The following is an 18,766-nucleotide window of genomic DNA, read 5'->3' on the forward strand; positions in this document are numbered from 1 at the left end:
CCCTGGATCAGTCTCTGTGCCAGGGGGGATGCGGTAACTGGTCAGCTTTGCATCCAGGGCCCATTTCTGGAGCTGAGGAGAGAGGGGAGGGGAAGAGGAACCTCAACAAGCTCGTTTTTGTACTTCAAGTATTGTGACCTATTATCGTCTCTTTTATTTTTTCCCCTAAATCCTTTCATTCTTCTGTATACTGTACATCTTGAATACAACTTCCTCTTTCTGTGGGTCCTATATTCTCATAGCATTCCATGCCTACCTCTCTAGTAATACTCAGTATTTCTAAAATTATTCTCTTCCGCGTTCACCTATCCCATGAGACTAAAAGGATCCTTACAGGAAGACATTTTCTTAATCATCTCAGTATCCTCAGCTTCCAGCACGATGCTTGCTTGTCATGGGGCATGTGCTTCCTGAATGCATGTCGAACTTTACCAGACCAGCTCCTGAGCCATCTTCAGCTCTAGCTCGGTTGTTCTCAGGTGTTCACAGATCTTCCCATGGATGCATTTGACCTTTCCAGAGACTCTTTGCTGTGGAAACTATGTTCTGCATAATATCAAGGTATTACCTGTCCTTTTCCCTGAGTTTATATTTATACCGATGGTGCAAAAGCAGCGATGAGAAAAGCTGTAGGCACCTTACCAGGAATTAATGCAGTGACTCCAAACCACACTCGTAGTCACTGTCCTTTGCGCCACACTCACAGTTTTGTAAAAATCTATTTTTACTTTGGGGTAGCCTCGGTGAAGCAATATGAATTATTAATTTACTAAATATTGACATTTGAGTGTGTGTCCTCTTAATAATCTAACTGACAAAATGAGAAGTATGTAGAAAGCGCCTTGATAAGCTGAAGTGTGATTGAGTTGCGAGCCGAACTATCTGCTTTTGTCTCATATCACAGTTTTTACTTGCAAGAACAAGCAGACTGTACTTATTCAGACTTGGGGATTTGGCCCACATGTTCTTTAAGATGAGCAAAGTGAGCTTAGAAAACAATTGACAGTATTCGTAGCCAATGATAAAATCCAAGCTTTCAAGATTAAAGAAAAGCACATTATAAAAACCCGTAAATGCCACAGGGAGCTTGTCAGCTTGCCCACACTTACGGATGTTTCTCAGGAGACCAGTAATGAAGGAAAGTTGTTGATACCGGGTAGTGAAATGTGCCCACATTCGGAACATCTGTGCCAATTCACAAGCCAGTACTTTCAAAATGCCCAGGGCGTGATGTTTCCAAACCATGCGTCAGTTAGAAAGTACATTCGGATTTCAAATGGGTAGTGAGTTTTAATGAAGAACGTACAAAACGTTCAATGTGTGGTTTCTGTTTCCACGTTGCCACTCGCCTTTAAGACAGCAATGCTTGCAGAGTTTTGGTGTACTACCAGAGAACATCCACACTCTTCTGAAATGGCCGTGAAAATGCTCCTGCCCTGGTGACTTCATCTCTGTGTGAGGCAGGCTTTTCTTAATAGACTTCAGCCAAAATGACAGTTCGCACTGCATTCAGTGCAGAAGCAGAGGTGAGAATCCAGTTGCCTTCTATTCGGCTGGATATTTAAAGAACTGCGATATATATGACAGTGCCACTCTTCTCATTATTTCTTTTGTCATAAAAAAATATTGCTTTTACATAAAATATATGACTTCTGTTATTATATAACATACATAGAGTGGGTTTCTTGTTGTTGTTTTTCAATGGATTAATAAATATTTAAAACATTTCTCAGTGCCGGCTTCAAATGTGATAAACTTTGATAGCTAGAGCCTGCATAAACAAAAGCTCTCTGTGGCTCTCAGGAACTTTAACAATGAAAAGGGTTTCTGAGACTGAGAAGTTTGAGAACTGGTGATCCAGCTCACATGGCACCTCTGCTGGGAACCAACTCTGTGTCCCAGGGAGAATTCATTATCTTTCGTGTGCGTGTTGCAGGCCTTGGTTTATATCTCTGTTACAACACTTCCCAGAGAGTCGCATCTTGGTTCGTACGCCTGCTTTTTTTCTAGCCAACGAGCCTCACGCGGGTGTGTATCTGATAGTCACACGTGATGAACGAATGGGGGAATGAGTGAAGATAACTGGTCTCCTCCTTCTACTCCAGCTCCATTGTTTTTTTGTCACTGAGTTTTAATGAGTATCCTGGGGTTGCCTTGGAGGGCAGAGCTTTATAGACACGTGGTAACCTCTACCAATTAGATGTGGGAGATTTCTAAAAGTCAGGAAGGAAATGCGATTGATCAAGACTTTCCGAATCATGGCGCTTAAAAATGCTTTCAGAGGTGCTTTTTTTTAATCACTTTTTTTTTTTTTCAGGATTTTGGATATACAGTAAGCCTAGAAGACATACTGTCATCATTTCTTAAAGGTTGCAGGGGAGGCCGGTTGAAAGGCTATGACATTTAAAGCAACTTTGGCTTGTTCCCCAAGGGTCCTGGGATTAAAAGCAAGGAGGATGGCTATTATTCTAGAGCCACTTGGGAGAGTTTGAGCTACTTTCAGACAGGCTCTAAAACCCAGGCATTTTTACCTTCATTTACCACCGGAGGAATGGAGATGAAAGTTGATTGTTCTAAGGTTGCACGTTAAAGAAATCTAGTCAGTAATCCAACTTTCTCAAATCTTGGTCCCGGACTGTGCAGTCCTGGGCATTAGTCATTTGGAGACTCAGAGACGTGAGGACTCAAGGTCCTCTGAAAGCTTCTAGGGCAGTGCTTCTCGGACTCATTCATGGCAGGAGATCTCTCTCTCTCTTTTTCCCTGGACTAGCTTCATGTCCTCTCATGGCTGGAGGTGATGGGTTCGGGGACTGTGGCTTACAACAGACCCCACCAGTTACCCCAAGCGTTGAAGGTGAACATCACCTCATGGCTGATGCATTCGCGGCATACCAGCGCGCTGTGGCGTACCTGCTGGGATGTTCTTTTCCAGTCCGAAGTGTCTTTGTGGGAAGGAGCTAGAACCTCAACATCCCCTGTGTGGACTCTGTGTGTGCAGTGAGAGCTCACTAATAACTGTTCTAAGCATCTGAAAACTGTGGCACCTCCAAATTGGACCAGATTGCCCCTAAAACACAGGGCTGTTCTCCAGTATGTTAAACCAGCTCGTAAATAACACAAAACCATTGGGATCCACCCCCAGCTCCTTTCTCGTCTTGGCTTCAGGCTTCAGTACTATTCGTAATCCAGCATAGAGTGCATGTTCCAGAATTTCTCGTGACCTCGTCAACAGCAAGTTATCGTCTGTGGAAACATGTAATAACCATAATTTCCATGGTGATAAAGTTCTAGCCAAACCTAGAGGCGCAAAGAAACTTGATATTTTATTTACCTGTGGGACCTTGTTCAGTATTAGCATAGCCCAATAAATGGTAACTGATTATTTGTGAAATAATTTAGGCTTACAGGAAAGTAGCAAAAATAGTGTAGAGTATGCCCTGATACACTTCACCCAGCTTCTTAGGATGAACCTTTGGTCCACATATAATGAATAATCAGAGCTAAACAATTAGCATTGGTATAGGAATATTTTTAGCCAGTACCTGGGCTACATTATAAAGATATAACATTTAAACATATATTAGAAAACATGTTTTAGAAAACAGTAGGCATATCAAACTCATAATTTCATTAATTTTTTTTGTCACTAAGACTCAGATTCAGCAAAAAAAAAAAAACATGTAAAATAATTTTAATTTAAAAACAGTTAAGTGTCTAAAATTTTAGGTGGTATCTGGATGCGGCAAAATTAAATTATGAAGGAATTCCTTGAATGAGTGGCATTTGGGAATCTAAGGAAATGCGTGATTCGGAAAGATGAAGCATTAACCTCATCCTGGCCACCTTGTTGGGTGCCTCTCAGAGGCTGGCTCCCCGGGCGGCTTCACTGCTTCACGGCGCTGCTCCCAGCCTTCTGCATCCTCCAACCAGCAGGCTGACGATGGGCAAGTCTAGAACAAAGTCCCTGCACTTGAACATAGCCAAGTTGACTTTCTATAATCTTCCCATTACAATGTAGACGGATGATTATGGTGGTGGTGCTGAAAGTTAATGTTCTTCCTAAGACTGGACATTGACAAAAACTTGGAAATGTTCGTACTAGAGGGAGATGTGAGAGGGAAATGTAAATTATTCAGTTAATGGGTTTTCCCCAATAAAAATGCAAAAACTGCTTTCATCTTTCAGGTCACCACGTAAATCACGCTGCCGTCTGGCAGTTTTACGTTCTCCCGAGTTCTGTGCAGAGGTGATTACTGAGAACTCTGGAGCAGGGTAGCTATTCGCGGAGTTTAGATAGCCATGAGGGGCATGCAGAAGGCTAGAAGGACTTGTGTTTAATTTGGAATGGAATTTGCTGACCACATCTGTCTTCTCAAGTTCTCAGCCTTTCCTCCTCCCTCAGGAGTCAAAATCACTTTAAATAATCTGTGACTCTTGAAAACTCAGCGTTTCTTTTTATATTTCCCTCCTCCTTTCTCCTGGCTCAGAGAATCCTGACTTCCCCCCATACATGAGGAGCGAAAGCTTGGTGAAATGTAGGGTTTAAATTAAGCCCCCCCCCCCCCCAGTTTTATTGTCCTTCCAGAAATCAGGAATTTGCTAGATTAAATAAGGACCTCCATATAGAACAAAAGTGTTTTCTATTATGTGGTATACTTTTTGAAAAAAGTGTTTTTTTAAACAGAGTCTTTTTCAAGGAAAGTAGACTCAATGTCGCTGACTACTAGGTACTGTTTCTCTATTTTTTTTCTTATATAAAATCCTGGGCATAAGAAGTGGCAGTAATGTATAAAGGACCGTTTGATTGTTAGTTGCCACTTAACAGTCTTTCTGTCATGCTTTTTATGTTTTTTATTTCCCTGGCTTTCCAGATCATTCTACATCAACTGGTATTCCAAAGTAGTACCAACTCTTGGGGTGCTCTGGAATAATGGGGGGAGGGGTCTGCTGTCTGAATGTGAAGCCTACAAACTGTGTTTAACACAAACTTCTATTTCCGCATTGGCTTTTACTTGTTTATTAATTTCTGGTTTGATTCCTTTATTTCTCATGGGTTTGTTCATAATGCAATAACCACTGACAGTACAGCATAATTTAAAAAGATATGACAACAGTTTGACCGCCGAGCCACATGCTGACCACTTTGCCTAGAATTTGTAAATTTGCTGGTAATGTGTAATTATTATTTTCATTATTTTTATTGCCCCGAATAACAATACGTACAGAATAAATATCACCAAAGGGAGCTGTCATCAGAGCCTGTTTACATACCCATTAGAGCTGGGGTTCATGGTATAATGATGCGAACAGTCGCCTGTGGCTATTGTTATGCTGGTAGACACATGAGGAGCATTAGAAAATTGGCTCATGTATTCATACTAACTTGGCAGGTGGAATCCAGTACAGTCTTGTGTGCTGTAATGACACTGGCAACAAACTAACCTGTTGAGTGACTTCATACAGGCAAGAGAGACAGCTAGGCTTTGGTTTTGCCCCCAGGTGCCCTTTGTGAAATACTTCCCATTAGGGTTGAGTGGACCCAATGAAGGTCACCCACTTCTTCTCCCAGGTTCAAAACCAATTGAGAGGCAGAGACAGGAGAGAGTTGGAGATGGAAATGTCACCTTTATTACTGATAAAACTAGGCTGGGAGACCATGGCTTAGATATGATCAAAAGGCTTGCCTAACATTCTTTTCAACTAACGTCACGTTCTCAAACACCTGGCTTCCTGGGACTTAGAGCTGGCCCTGCCAGATAAACCCCTGCAGAGTTCACAGGACAGAGCAGAAGGTGTACTTTCCTCAGGCCTGAAGCAAAAACAAACAGCTGGGAGTGGAGGGCCCGAGCCCTGCCGGCTCAGATCTGTCCCGGTGCTCATCACTCAGATCCGTTTCTCTTCTTCCCACGAGCAAAGCACGGGCAGAGAGACCAAAGGCGTGGGAGCACGGACCCCCGCCACCCCCTGCACTCTCTGTGTGCCGGGCCCTATGCTAAGGACGCTACCCATGGTCTCAAGCAGCACAACTATGCTATGACATGAGTGCTATTTGACTATTGTAGAAACAACGGCTTCGTAAGAGTAGTTTCTCTAAGATCGCACAGCGAGAAAGTAGGGGAGAGAAAATTCATCCTTCAGTCCCCCCGACCTCACAGCCTGTGCTCTTAGCCCAAGCACTGTGAAGTCTTGGACACTTTGCATTTAACTGTGCAAAGTGTCTCACCGTAGCACGCGCCTGGACATAGCTCCACGTGTCCCCATTTCTTGGTTTAGCCATCTGTTCAATGGGGAGAACAACCCTAACTGAGAAGAGAGAACTCTGATGAGGAAGAGATGGTAAAGAATGGTTGTGAACTACAGCCGGCAGACACACACACACACGGGTGCCCGAGGAATGCACGTGCGCGTGATGGATGCATACTTAAACGGGGAGAGGAGAGTGTGCTGCGCCCTTTGCAAAATGTTCTTCGTCTGTGAGCGGACTCTTGCCGACACTGCTGGCTGAAGGAGGTTCGCCTCGTTTCCCATAAAGTGATAAATTGGGTCACGTTGTGCTTGGGACAGTCAGTCATTCATCCTTCCGTACAACACGTATAAGGTGTCCACTTTGTACCAGGCAGCTTGGGGCTAAATACAGGGGATGCTTTAGCGGGACAGGTAATGCTCACGTGACCCGGGACTATGTGGTTCTGTGTGTACTCCGGAAAGGGAAGGTAGTTAAAAATATGGTCATGTCCGCTCAGCTGTGGTGGATTCTTGACAGATCTGTTTTCAGCTAGCATAACTCTCATTCTTCTCAAAAACACTTTCACTGTATTTGACTGCTGAAAGAAAAACACTTTCTTTTACTCACAACATTTCTGACACCAAATGTGTGGGGTTTTTTTCCCCCTACATCAACCAATTTTCCAATTCTGCAGACATTGTCTGGGTGTCCTACAATTTGATCATGACTCTAACAACCTGGAGTTAATGCAGACCCCACAGGGACAGGGCTCAGAGACATAAGACTGTCCCCCACTTCAGAGGCCAGTCACAAGTCCTAGATTGTCACCTATACTTCTGGCCAATCAATTATAAATTGGGGTTTCTATAACTGTCTTCTCATTCTCAACAATTTGCCATAATGGTATACAGAATTCAGGGCAACAGTTACTAACGTTTATCTGTGTGTTAAGAAGGACAGGATAAAGGACAGATGAGCACCTAGATGAAGAGGTGCACAGGATGGGGCCGGAAGGGTCCCAAGCACAGGAGCCTCTGTTTCTGTGGAGTTGGGCCATGCTGCTCCCCGTGCTCGTGGATGTGTTCACCAACCCAGAAGCTCTTTGAACCTCATACTTTAGGGATTTTTACGGAGGCTTCATCATGTAGGCACGATCCATTGTTCACTCAGTCTCCATCCAGCTCTCTTCCCTCCCCCCAGAGGATGGGGCAGAGGGCTGAGCGTTCCAAGCATCCAATCACGGCTTGACCTCTGTAGTGAACAGTCACCATCTAAGAGCCCACCAAGAGTCACCTCATTAGAACAAAAATGTCCCATCACCAAGGAAATTTCAAGGATTTAGGAGCTGTGTGTAAGACACTTCTGATCACTTGGGAAAATATGAGGGTTTTAGGAGCTCTGTTCAGGACCCAGGGATGGAGACCAAGTACACATTTCTTATTGTGCCACAATCGCCTACAGCATCACCATGATGCAGAATTCATTCATTCATTCAGTTGCACACTCGAAGGTGGCTGTGAAGCCCTATGTTTATTTCTCAGGATTCTCTTTGATTACGGCCAATTGGGAAAAAAATTGGGGCTCAAAATGGGAGTGATTTGGAAATAGTCTCACTCATTTGGTGGTTAGTGAGCTGTGGCTTATCTACAAGTGTATTATCTTCTTTTTATGCCAAATGTGGACATCCCTCGGCTGTATATGGAGAACTTCCCAAAAGATTTATTTAAATACCCTGGTAAAGAACACAGTGAAAGTGCTTGGGATATTTAGATGGAACAGACCAAGGGTAGATGAGGGGAGGTTTTCCGGGCTTTGTCGTACCCTCTTGTTGCTCTATGCCAACAAATTCAGTGTGTTTCTGTCCACTCTGAGGCTTCCACTTGTAAGATTAAAACAATAACTACTATTGGCTAAATCCTAAAGACTCACCGGTTTTCCTATTATCGCTAATAGACTTCTTGACAGTCAAGATTCTCAGTTGTTTCCACACTGTGTCTGCTCCAGCAAGACTGTCCCCAATGCCATATCCAAGTGACCTTCTTGAGTCAAGCTCTAAGCGTCTGTGCAGGACAAATGCATTGGTCTTGATTTGGTTCATAGCCTGTCTTTCATTCTAGATCGTTCTTTTCCCCTTCTCTACTCCCTGAAATGCTAATCATTCTGCAAAGTTCAGCCTGAGTCCTTCTCTTTGGTAAAGACCTCCCATAACTGCACTCTCTCACAGAAATATTCCTCATCCTCTAAGTCCCATAATTCTTGTTATCCAGCTCGCATTATTTCATATCACTTAACTGTTTGCTCTGTGTTACTTTTCCCTTCCAGCTAGATGGCAAGCTCGTGTATAGGAGGGACTATTTTTATGTGTCTTTCGTTAGACCTTCATCTTGGTTAGTGCTCAGAACGGTGCTCCGCTCATCACAGGTGCTCGATAAGCACAGAATATGCACAGGAGCCCTCATCTGCTGAGGCCCGCGAGATCCCGAGCTCCGGCAATAACTCACACTCGGAAGGGTGTTCAATGGGTTGGCCTTTCCTTCCTAGCTTTTCTGCGTGATGAAGTGGCAAGAGCTTAAACTTATTCATTCAATGACCACAGCCAAGTTTTCTTCAAAGCCCCTGAACATCGGCTGCCTCATCTGCATAGGAAAGATAATGCTTCTCTCCTAAAACTGCAGGAAATCACTTACTCTGGGAAGCTGGCACAGTGTTTGGCACCGACAAGATGCCTCTTCTTGCTACCCGCTTGGACTCCGCCCAAACTGCACCTTCTCCTCTGCCTTTAATCAGGTAGCTCCCAAGTGCCCCTCTCTGTTCAGTTATATCCTGATTAATGAAAGCTTTCTAAGGAAGCTCAGCTCGGTGCAAACAAACTCACAGAAACCTCTAAATCTTTGGGAAGCGGAGCTGTCCGAGCACATTAGCATGACAAAACCACCTCGGGACACAGCTATTTGTCCGAGTCCAGTTGAAGAGGGGGCCATGTCAGCTCAGCAAAATGGCCGAGCGTTCTAAATATATCTGGATGCTCAGCCTCCTTCTCTGCGTTCCCTCCTTCCGCCTGTCGGAAACCAGAGATTCCTCAGTGACTTCACGTCATTCCCACCACCACACCGCGAAGGACCCGGTATCGTTAACTCTCTGACTCGCTGACTTGGAGTCGAATGAGAATGAGTTTCAGCCAGTGTGTTACCTGAACCAGCAGTTATATTTTAAACCTTTCTGTCTTTGGTGGCATGTGAAACTTTGTCTAATGGAACAAGATCTTCAGCATTTGCAAGTAGAGAGACTTTTTTCTTTTCTTTTTTTATTTTATTTATTTATTTTTTTAGGTGACGCAACACTTGGTTGACCTCACAGATTGCAAGGACGTTGTCATCTTACAATCCCTTATTTTTTATTTATTTATTTATTTATTTATTTTATTTTTTACGCCTACAGCACCTGGTCTTCCCAGGTGGTCTTCCATCTAAGTACTAACCAGGCCCGACCCTGCTTAGCTTCCGAGATCAGATGGGATCGGGTTTGTTCAGGGTAGCATGTCCGTAGATGAAAGATTTTCTGGAGCTGGGACATTTATAATCTCAATCTGCAGGCTCTAATGTTCACCTTGAGCATAAACCAAATTTAGCATTTTTTAAGGTGACAGGATATGTTGGCTCGGGCGTGGTGTCTCTCATCTTCTTTGATGGCTCAGCTCTGTCCTCTGCTGGGGATGGTTAATGTGGGCTGGGTTCTGGAGCCCATTCTGGTGGCGGCCGGATAGAGAAGTGAGTACTACACGACAGGCCCCTTCCAGCCTCTGGAGAGTTCCGTCTCCTGCCAGTGGTACTTGGAAGCCACCTCCTTCTGTCACTGGCCAGTTGATCAGGATCTTCTCATCTGTCTGCCCGCTCTAACACTCCCTCCGTTGACTGAGGTGTCTGAACCGCATACTAAACTCTATCCTTATTAGTTTCTGTTCTAAGACACATAGATAGACCGGATGCTGTTTTAGTTACCATTTCATTAACAGATTTTCCACACTCTAAAAATCCTTAGAAACCACAACAGGCAGAAGGCACAGTCGAAAGAGTATTAGGCTATGAGAGATCCAGTTTCAATTTGCACAGATATCATTGGTCCTCAATAGTCTCCAGGTCCAGCTCTGGGTCCTGGGCAACCAAGAGCAGTCCTGAGCCTGAGCTTTCACAGGCCTTGGGGTAGATGTTCGAGTTCTGCCTCTAGGGAACAGTGACCTTGGACAAATGCATTCGCCTCTCTGGGTTATGTAGAGAATGACGGCGTTGGGGAAGGTGAATCTGACACCCTTTCCAGCTGTAGAATTTATGAATCTGTGTGCGGTCGACCTGCTGAGAACTGATACTTCCCAGTGATATTTTCATATCGTAACAACCCTTCTTGCCTGACGTCCTTGCTCCCTTTTCTTTGTCTCTTACATTCGTTCCATCGTAGTTAATAATGTCTCAGTTAATAATGAGGGCCTCTGCCCTTCAGGAAGAGATGTCTGCCGGAACTACAGGTAGCCCGTCCCTCTTTCTGGTTTCTGCTTTCTGAGTCGTGTATCTCTCACAGTCCCTCCTCTCATCTTCACCGGCCTGTCGACTCACATGTTATTAATGCCTCTTTGCTGATTTTGCCCATCGATATGATTGCTCGGCGTTTACACCGTGGCTTTTCCAAATCGCATCCCCATAGATTTCTTCCTCGGCCTTTCCCGATTGTCCACACTTGCGTTTTCTAAACCAGTGGTTCCCAACCAGGGATGAGGCTATCCCCGCTCCTCAGGGAGCATTTGGCAGTCTCTGGAGACATTCTGGTTGCCACACCGAGTGGCGACTGCTGCCGGCATCCAGTGGGGACAGGCCAGGGAGGCCGGCAAACATTTCCCAGCGCACAGGGCAGCCCCACGACAAAGAACTGTCATCCCAAAATGTCAGTAGCACTGACGTGAAGAAACCCTTGTATAATCCTTTTTAATTTCTTAAGTGCAGAGATCAAATCTGTCCATTTCTATTTGAATGGCATGCAACGTCGGACTACGTAAGGAGGATGACGGGACTTCTTTATTATTGTTTTACTAACCTCTCGGCAGGTGAACAGAGCCACATTGTACATTCAGTCATATTACAATCTCACAAGCACATCCAGAAAGGAAGGGCTGCCTCAAACCACGGTTTGATACTTCTCGCGAGACTTTGAAATGGCTAAAGATTTGTCTGTTGGGACCCTTAACCATGTGGAATAAGACTACAGACCCTCAGGCGATCCAGCTGAGATATGTTCGAAAAAGGACACCACGTGAGAAGAGCCACAAGCACTGCATCAGTCACTTCTGAGGCATGGGGCGCCTGCCATGGGTGAAAACTGCGAGAAAGAAAAACCTTGAGTAGGACGGGATTTAATCTGATGGCAAAGTGTAGCACAGTGTCAGGCCCTCTTAATGGGCAACAGTGATACTTTCTTCCAGGGGAGAGGTCATTCAGTCTGGGATTTGTTTTGCTTTACTTTATAATCCCCACGTTAGAGCTGATGATTATAAACCCATGATAAAATGTTCTAGAACAATACTTGTAAAACCTTAATGTGCATACAAATCGCCCGGGGATATTATTAAAATCACAAGTATTTTTAAGTAGTTCTGGGGTGGGCACCACGATGACACATCTAACAAGCTGTAGACACACTTGGGGTGACCAGGTTTTAGAGCATCAAAACCGGAAAGTATTTAAAGGTCATTTAGTCCAAGCCTCTGCGTCACGGGGATGAAAGCGAGACCCGGAGACTGTAGGGCAGTCACGGACAGAGTGCGGTGACCAGATGTCCGAGCTCAGCCCAGTCCCACTCCTTCCCCGCGCGGGCCTTTTCGCACTCTCGTTGGCAAATCGCATACTGTCGCTGAGCCTTGGGTTTCTCCTTTTAGAAACAAGTGGGCCGTGGGCCGCGTGCATTGTGCCACAGCCCAGATGTCATCTCCTCCAAGCTTCTGTCGTCTGAATGCCAACGGTCACCCCTGCTCGTCTCTTTTCCTGTGGACTGCTGCCCGAGGGAATGGATCTGGGGTTGCAGGCAGCGGGGCTGGGAGGGCAGAGGATGGCCAGGGACCGGCGTCGGGGTACCGGCAGGATAGGCAGGCACCGTCTTCATGTGGTGAGTGCACCTCTTTGAGATGGGCTCTACCTCTGTCCACAAATGAATGCCGGCACCCGTCAGCTGGCTCGGGGCCACTGATCTGCCTAGATGCGCAGAGCGTGATGCGAGCTGGCCCTCCTTGCTGCTGAGACACAGGTGATGAAGCGAAAGCCGCAACCTGGGGCAGGAAGCACGTCTACCTGCCCCTCCGAACGTAGCAGAGCTTCTCAGCATCACGGGGACGGCCCTTCTGTTAGACCCGCATCAGAGGGCAGTGAGGAGAGCTCCGGGAGCGAGGGGGAGAGAGGAGACTTGCACCTTCATTCTTCATGCGCTTGACCCTCTCATTATTCATCTGCTGTAATGTCTTCCCTGGCATCGTGTGGCTTCTCAGGTCACGGTTATAAGTAACCACTACGAAAAGCCTCGGACATCCCTCTGGGGATTTCCGAGGCACTGCTCACGACTCACTGGAAAATAATGATTATCCCTTTTCGCGGAGAATGATTATTATTGCTAAAGTTTCTCTCCTTCCTGTGCACATTCTTTCTACTTCCTCTTCGCATTCTATAGTAGCATCCCGTGAAGCCATCTTTAAAACGTGAAGAAAAAAAATCAATATTTTAAGCAATAAAAATCCATCATTTTTCACTGAATTTTTCTTTGAGGAGTTTTGCAGACATCAGACAATAAATCTCTTTCATATTCCTTTAAAGTATTAAGGAGGGTAGCTCTTTTCATTTCGTCTTGAGTAATAGCAAGACTGAAACACACCAATTTTAGCATTGGCCTAAATTCACTCCTTTGGGTTGGTTGAGAGTGGACCCACATCAAGAACGGAACCAGGTTGTCTAGTTGGAATTCTGACACCTTGTGATTCTCCGCTCCGGTGAGGTCGCTCCCCTAAGTACATGAGTCAGGACTGCAGGGGTGGGAGACTGGTGTTCTCTAACAGGATCAGGGCTGTAATTGCTGATGAGGCCTTGGGATGGGGCAGGAGTGGATAATGAGCGGTGAAGGGGTCAGCTAGGTGCTGCTGCCTTCCTGGCCCGCGTTTCGGAAGCAAGAAGGCACTCAGTGAAATGAAACTGTAACCCATTTAGTGTTGATGAAATGACATTCTTATGTTTGCAATCCATTAGTAATCTGCAGATTTCAGTACTCCTTGGAAGCATGGAGGCCAGCTAGGTACACGAAAGGATGAATTTTTGAGGTGTTAGAGCAATAGATTAGAATTTGTGGGTCCAGAGATCAGTGCCCTTGTTTCTGCTACTGTTATCTGTAATCAACAAATGCTTTCAACCCACATTATCTGGGTAACTACTATGGACACAGCACAGTCCTAGGCACAGATGATTTTGTCCCCCTGGTATCTAATACACAGTAGGTACCCAGGATGAATTCTTGACTAGAACAATGTATAAACTAAGGTAAATGAGACCTCTTCCTTACCCTCATATAGCTTTCAGAAGCATATAGTCTGGAGCAAAACAAAAATGTTCTTTGTCTCACTTTGTCCACATTAAAAATAAAAATAAACTAGACCTTTACAGGGCAAACCTTAAACGCATGCATCCCCACCCTTTTGGATAAGTAGAAACGCTTGCCCACAAATTACCATTAGATGCTAACCTGAGCCCTTACATTAGCTGGACTATAGATAGAATAATGATTTTCATCTTTGTTCAGATGGCGTTCATTGTGCAAGCGATATTAATCACAAGAGATAGCCCCGTTCCTGCCCCGTCATTCTGCTCTGACCACCTCTGTCCTTGCTTTATCCATCACCAATTAGCAGGAAGGGAGGCAGTGGTGAGGAATTTGGGATCATAGGACATTCATGTCTGCACAGCACATGGATTTTGTTAGGTAAAAGGCAGTCATGTCAATCTCATGAAAAGACCCTCCTCTTTCTTGAGGTAACAGAATGTTGTGGAAAGACAAGAGCTGGGCTTTGTATGAAGACAGACCCTGTTTCAAATGCCATCTGTGGGCAATTGTTGTCCAGTTACTTAACTTCTCTGAGCCTAGGTTTTCTTTCGACTATGGGGGAAGTTCAGAAACAGTAAATCACCCAGCACATAATCGTCGATTCGTAAATAACTGTTCTTATTCTGATTATTACTTAGGCCAATGCTGAGAGCTATCTTTTGAGATACCTCAGTTGAACAGCTGAGGTGAAATGTGTGAGAGAAACAAGATACAACAGGATGGGTGTGTATGTTTGTGACTCTGGGATGGCGGGGCCACACTAAAAGCTGTCTTTATAAGGAGATTGCGTGGTCAGTCATGCTTTATGAACTGACTGAAAAGGATCGTTTTTCCTGGAGGATCTGACCCGAGCTGGGAAACATGGGGAGGGAGAATTCCAAATTAGGACAGCTCCTTCATCTTTTTAGCGCCTTCTCACTCTGGGTGTGACCATCCCCGAACACACGATGATCCTCCTTGGGGTCTAAGCAAACGCCGTGGTTCCAGGTCTTGCGTGAACGGCTCTGTCAGCGTCGTAGCAGCTCGCGCCTGTTAAGTGCAGGCGGCCTGCTCGGCAGGCGCTAGAACATAGGCCAGGGCATGGTGCTGGGTGGTTGGCGGAGAGGAATCACATGGGCTTTGATTTCCCTCGGGGCCTTTGGGACCCAGCTCTCTGTCCCCTAGCCTGTGCCGCGACGGGATTCTGGATTATTGCTTCCAGACTCCTGTTTTGGATGTTCTGTTGAAAGTGTAATCTTAACGAAGAGCTGAACCCCTACTGCTGATGTGCCTGGACTGTCCTCCTGATGGCTTGGGTGTTGGGGTCAGCAGGGGACGCGCAGGGATTCAGCCCCAGAATCACAAAGCCGTCCGAGTGAAGCCACAGGGTGGGGAAGGCAGGCTGTCACCTCTCCTCTCTGGCGACTTCATTTGCTCCCTATTTATCTCTACTTGGTGATTATTAAGTCCAAATGGAAGATAGTAACTGGTAGTCTGAAAGGCAGAAGTGAGTCTTCTTAGCCAAGGTAAGACCCACATTTCTCAGGGAAAGGAGTTCGATTGTACTTTTCTGTTTGCTCACATGTTTTTAGTAACAACGCTTTCCCCACCTCCTTTAATTCTAAAGGTAATATATGCTCACAGTAATTATGTCAGAAAAAAATAGGAAAGCATAAAGAAGCGAAAAACATCACTCTTAACCTCACCCACCAGAGGTATCCCTATTGACACATAGGTGCAGGCCTTTCTTCTTAAGCATCGTTTTTTACCTGCTCGAAGTACTATTGGAAGTGTCATTAGAAATTTTGGGTTTCCACTTGAAATTTTAATATAAACAAATTTTCATATCGAAATTTAAAAACATCGATTTTATAAACTCTGAGAAGGCAGTGGATGGCTGTATGTAGATGGTTTACCATTAAATTCTCAGAGCGCCTAGCAAATAAATATTTGTCGAATAAATTGAACAATGATATCCTAACATTTGGAATTCAGTAGTCTACTGAATAATGTTAATGTTTACAACTTGTTTATTTTTGTGATGCCGCAGTGATCATCTTTGGTGTAACAAACTTCTTTTGTGTTTCTGGTTATCGTCTTCAGATAGATTCCCAGAAGTATAAGTTTATACTTGATCAAAAGGATATGAATGTTTTTCAGGTTCTTGGAACATACTACCCAGTCGCTTTCCAGAAAGGCTACGTTAATCTACTTCCACAGGAAGCACGTGAGAGGCACATTTCGCTGCAGCCCAGGCAGATAGCTAGTGAAGAGACCAGGACCACTGGGGCAGCTCTGTCCATCGGCGAGGACAGACCAGAGCCACTTCTGGTCAACTGAGGCAAAGGTGTTTTTAAATAGGATCTGAAGAGTGAAATGTGTCACGTACTTTAATTTAAAAAAATCCAATAAGTGCAAACTGGGGCTCGGAGTAGAGAAGAAATCGTTTTAGGGAAACTAAAATATAAAGCTTTCTCCTGCTCGAGGGACCTGTGGGCCAGCCCCCACGAGCCGCAGAGAGGGGGCGCCGTGCTTGGAGCTAACAGTAACCTTGTCTGCCTTCACCGCTTAGTGTCAAACGCTTTAACATGAACCAGGCTTACACCAAGCTCTCTCGGTGACACTAATCCCTGATTTAATTACCCTTGACACTGTGTGATGGGCCCTAACGAGCGAGGCTCCCTAATGAGCTGCATCTTGGGGTGTGGCCCTCACCCAGGCTAACTCTGGTGGGTGCAGAAAACCAGCTTCCAGCTCAGGGACTTCAATGCAAGTGACAAGGCAGCATCCAGTGACCTGCAATGTGATACCTTTAAGTGGGAAGGTGACACATGGTATTTTCCTGGCCTTAAATCATTGGAAAGGAAGAACTGCAGGGACGGTTTTCAGAGTGTCAGCATTGTGCGGGTACCATGCCACCTTCCCTGAGACAGAGTCATCTTTCCGGGGACAAGGACCGTTCTGGTTTTTTCGCTCTTTGTTAAAGTTTCTTTATTGACATACCATGGGACTGGAGTGGGAGGGTGCGGCTGCCAACTGTGGTGGAGGGACGTCCTCACCTGATGACCAGGATGTCACAGACCACCCTGTCCAGCACTGGCAAGGTTTAGCCCTGCTCTTCTTTGTTGACAGAGGCAAGGTGACTGCTTCGTAAGAGGATCTTCAACGAGAAGAAGTGACAGAAAAAGGGAAAGTCGAATGAATTGGAAAAAGTAGAGGTGTTTATAAAATAAGCATTAGCCATGAATGGGTTTGTCTGTTCACAAAGCTGTGTGACCTTGGAACGAGTTAACCTTTGTCAGCCTCAGTTTCCTCGTCTCTGAAATGTAGATGATAGTACTCACATTGCAGGGTTCTCATGAACATGAAAAGATAGAATGCACAAAGATGTGACCAGAGCATGGCTTTTAGACCCTCCTTAGGACTCAAGAAATGGCAGCTGCTTTTTCATTGTTGCTAGGTGATCGTTATTTCCTGTTCTTTTCTTTATTCGGCCCTTTCCTCCAGTGCGGACTATATAAAGACATTCCAGCTCCCAGTCTGAGGAAGATTTGGGTTGGCGGTGCTTCTAGAGCTGACAGCTGCACAGGTCCTTGCCGGCATTCCGCTTTCTCATTTAGTAGGGTCCCCAGATCTTGCAGAAGTTGTTCTCCGGTCTCATTTCTGCATCTTCCACCTCCTGTCCTTAAACTGGTTTTTAGTTTGACTGTGAAACTATAACTGTCTCTTCCATTCATGTCTGGTTCCCAACGTCTTGGATGTGAATTTCCCACTTGAAATTCAGACAAACTTGTTCTATAAACTTAATGATTACACACAGACCTGGAAGTTAGACCCTCATCCCTTACACATGTTTGCTGTGAAGTTTTTACACGGCCTGAAGCATCTTCTTCAGTTTGTTTCCCCAGTAAGATCGAATCTACCGTTTGATGAAATGGGGCAAGCCTTCATCTACTGCTCTAGTTGGGCCCATCGACCCGGTCTAAAAGCCTGAGTAATCCTGATAGCGCCGCCATCTTTCCTTGGAGTTCCTTTGCCCCTTCAACAGTCAGAGGCCAATCCATTCTCTGTGCTTAGATTCTTTTTTGACTGGTTATCATATTGCTACTTCATGCTGATAAGAAACTCAAGCCCTCCTATGTATTCAGCGCAGAGATAAGTGATTGCTACGTCCTAAGGCTGGTAGTTTATCCAGATTCTGCTGGGCTGGGTTGCTAGTTCTATCTATCCACTCCCCTAGTTTCTTTGAGATGCATTCTATAACACTAAACACTTTCCCTCAAGTGCCCCTACCGGGTATGAGCAGTTTAGATTCTTGTCTAATACCCAAAGAGCATAAACACACTGTTGAAATCTCAGAAGAGAGAGAGGAGTCATTTTATCACAGATGTTTCTTCTAGATTTTAATTTGAGAGTTGCTTAGAGGATCTTGTATTTGGTACATACACACGCACAGACAGACACGTACCGACTTCAAAAATAGCTATGGTACTGTGAGTTCCCCAAACTAAGGGAAAAGAATATTTTTAAAATTGTGGGCTTTTTCAAAAGTAACTCGTTTGACTTTTGAAAGCAATATATGGAGAATTTGAGGATAAGAATTTTAGGATTGACTTTTAGAATTGTGATTCAATCAAACAAACATTAATTGTAGTTTGTAGTCTTTGAATTCACCATAGAAAAGCCCGTCACAGGCAATAGAATCTCTTTGTACATAATAGAGAAATTATGGGGAGTATGACCTGCAGAGATAAGAAAGATTCTCCAGAGAGGCTCATGAAACGGAAAAAAATGGCTACCCTTTTGTTTTTCCTTTTATACAGTACTTCCCAGTTATAACTCCTCTTCAGAAATGTGCCATTTGCTCAGATTAATCTAATGACAAGAAATTATGCAAATAACTTTAAATCTCCATGTAGGGTTGTAATTAATAAATAATAG

General features: G+C 44.8%; 1 protein-coding gene and 1 non-coding gene across 3 annotated transcripts in view; one reads left to right on the top strand and one right to left on the bottom strand.

Moving 5' to 3' along the window:
• Positions 1-18,766, top strand: part of ASTN1 (astrotactin 1) — a 244,898-nt gene that overhangs the window by 14,207 nt on the left and 211,925 nt on the right. The gene's annotated exons all lie outside the window — the stretch shown is intronic.
• Positions 9,656-9,774, bottom strand: LOC118613034. Its single transcript, XR_004955330.1, has one exon. It is a non-coding gene; the product is annotated as a 5S ribosomal RNA (ribosomal RNA).

Source organism: Rousettus aegyptiacus, unplaced genomic scaffold (genome assembly GCF_014176215.1).
Source record: "Rousettus aegyptiacus isolate mRouAeg1 unplaced genomic scaffold, mRouAeg1.p scaffold_m13_p_17, whole genome shotgun sequence".
NCBI lineage: Eukaryota > Metazoa > Chordata > Mammalia > Chiroptera > Pteropodidae > Rousettus > Rousettus aegyptiacus.